This window comes from Lolium rigidum, chromosome 6 (genome assembly GCF_022539505.1).
Source record: "Lolium rigidum isolate FL_2022 chromosome 6, APGP_CSIRO_Lrig_0.1, whole genome shotgun sequence".
In the NCBI taxonomy this organism is placed as follows: domain Eukaryota; kingdom Viridiplantae; phylum Streptophyta; class Magnoliopsida; order Poales; family Poaceae; genus Lolium; species Lolium rigidum.
Genome location: NC_061513.1, coordinates 139033507 through 139036658, shown reverse-complemented (window position 1 = coordinate 139036658; position 3152 = coordinate 139033507).

Below are 3152 nucleotides of genomic sequence, written 5' to 3'. Positions count from 1 at the left end.
TGAGGATTTTCCTGAAAGTTGAATTTCTGCACAAAAACGAGACACCAGAGCAATTCTGCTGAAAACAGCGTTAATCCGTGTTAGTTGTATCCAAAATACACAAATTAGAGGCAAAACAATAGCAAAAGTGTTCGGGAAAGTAGATACGTTTTGGACGTATCAGGGTGTATCATCGACAGTGGCTAGATCCGGCAAGCCCCGGTGGCCCATAGATGGTGATGGTGGCATAGGGCCCATCGGGCGGTCCAGTTGCTGTTGATCAGGATGGAGGAAGTCCAGGCCAGGAACAAGGAGCCGGATCCAGCCGACCTTTTCTGGAAGCCGGATCCGGCCTGACCGATCAGGGGTAGCCGGATCCAGTACGGCGTATTAGGGATAGCTGGATCCTTGACGTGCACGGGAATGTAATGTTCCGTAGTTAGGCAAGATTGTAATCCGGGTAGCACTCTCCGTGTAAACCCTAGATCCTGGCGCCTTTATAAGCCGGATCTCGGGAGCCCTAGAGGCACAACCACAACTCATTGTAACAACGCGAAAGCGCCCAGATAATTGCAAACAAGCAGCAGTTGTAACATCCCAAAAATTTCAAAATAAAGAAAATGAATTTTTCAATTCCCAAATTTTGGAACCAACAAAAACTTTTATTAAATTTAGTTTGACACCTAGTGACCTTGTTTAATACTTGTGCTATCACCATGATTGATTGTTATTACATTAAACATAATTCCCAACACCCAAAACCCTAACCTTCTCAAAACCCATAAAGTCAAATAAGAAGAAACCAACATAAAATAGAAAGACATATATGGGCATATAGCCTAGTATGCAAATCGTGAAAAATACCCATCTTAATTTTTCTCAATAGTGGTTAACCATTGTTGGCCCCCACTAAACCCTAAACCTCATCCTTCTTATCACCCTCCAAAAGAAAGTAAATAAAAAGAATTGAAATTAACTAAGAAAAGGGCATATGAGCCTATGGCTATTCTTGTGAAACTTTACCCTAAAACCTTTCTACTTTGTTAGAAGATTGGAAAACCTTCATACACCTTACCTAGTGCCTATCAAACCAAATCCAAGTGGAAACCAAAGATTATAAAAAGAAACTAAATATGCCATAGAGGCATATGTGAGAAAAAGGCAAATTTGGGAATTTAAGGATCTTGACCCAGAGACTTGTGGTGAATGGTTGGATCACTCCTATATACCATTTCAACACTCAACAACATCAATTAGGTCAAGCCAAATCAAATTAACCATCAAATGCAACATATGCATAGATGCATATGTGGCACATCACCAATTTACCCAAAATTTGACCTATGCAATTATCTCTTGACCAAATGGTGTGAAACCCTCTCTAAACCTAATCTCACACTAATTGGACCCTAACCCATGCCCAAGTAATACAAAATAAATAAAAGAGGAAATTAATAAAAATGAGAATATCATCTCTTATGTGTTATGGCCATTTTTGCAAATCTTTGAGCTAGACCTTTTGGAATGGTTTCAATGTTGTAAAAAGGTTCCTAAACTCATAAGAATCAATTTGGAGTCAATAAAAATCAAATCAAATAGAAAGAAATCAAATGGTGAGAAAATTCTATTTATTCATTCACATACACATAGGCCAATTTATCAAATCTTTAACCAAGGCCACCAAGGCTTGTTCCATTGTTTGTAAAACATTTATATATCAGTAACACACCCTTTTGAATCAAAGAAACCCAATTCAAATCAAAGATGAATTCAAATGCAACTTACATATGATAATGGTCATATGGCCATTTTATAAAATCTTCACCACTTTACCCCCTGGTTTGGACTTTTCTTAAACTAAACTTGGTCAACACTTGTCATGTCATCCAAGACCATGTCAAGGTGACCCACTTTGCTGTTGACCACCAAGGCTGACTTTGACCAGGTTGACCAGAATGGATGAGACAAGACCAGAATGGATGAGACAAGAAGAGACTTTGAATCAAAGAGTAGATCACCCCACTTTTGGAATTCTTGCAAACCACCACCAAATTGACCACCACCACCACCATTCTACTTCTCTGAATATATAATTGAGATCCACCAAAAAGATTTCAAAAATTCAAACAAAATTCTCTTGCGGCCATTTCCTCAAACACTTGGCGAGCATGAATCTCAGTTTGACACACACTCTTTTAACCTCCGGTCCATGGCCAAAACCCTCTTGATCATTGATCATGAGTGCTCCTGTACCTCCACTACATCATCCCCTGTACTCGCAGCCATGAAGAAAATGGAGAAATACTCACCATTGCACCATGCCGGCCATGATCGACACCCTCATGCCAAAACCCTACCCCCGGACCTCACCTCTCCCTCCAATCATGTCAACTAGCTAGCCTACATTCTTCTAAGCACGCCAGTACCTTTCCTAGCTCGAAGATCGCTCGGCATTGGCCAGCGTGTGACACGCCCAGACGCGCCCATGCCGGTCATGGCGCGCCAGAGCGCGCATGGGCACCGTCCTGGACGCGCCAGTACCCCGTGTCGCCTGGTCGCTGTCAAGCTCCTCTCCCTCTCTCCTTGTGCATGCCCCCTCCACACCGCACCAGGACACCGCCGGACACCGCCATTGGCCATCACCGGCGCCGTGGACGACGCCATCATCAAGCTTCTGCCGCGCCGGTACCGCAAGGACGGCAATGACGCCGCACGCACCTGTCCTTCCCTAGCCATGCCATCAAGCTCCCTAGCACTGCCTAGCCGTCGCCTACCTCCTGCGCCCCATCCCTTGCCCCTTCGCGTCCTGGATCGCCGGCGCCATCGACGACCTTGCCGCACCTCCACGGTCTATAAATAGAGGCCATTCCAGCCTTCTCCCTACACAGCAAACTTGCTCCTCTCCCTCTCCTTGACCTCCTCAACCACTGCTCCACCTCGATTAGGCCCTAGCCAGCCCCAATTGCACCGTCGATCGCCGGAGCCAGCAGCAGAAGCCGCCGTCGAAGTCGGCCACCATCGGAGACGCCACTGGTACCAGGCGACTCCCCTTCGTCGACAACGTCGCCTAGCACCAGCGCCACCCCTCGCCGAAGTCCCAGCTCGCCGTTGACCCCTACCTCCGCCGTGCCCGCGTCTGCTTCTCGTCAACGACGACGACACAACACAACGTC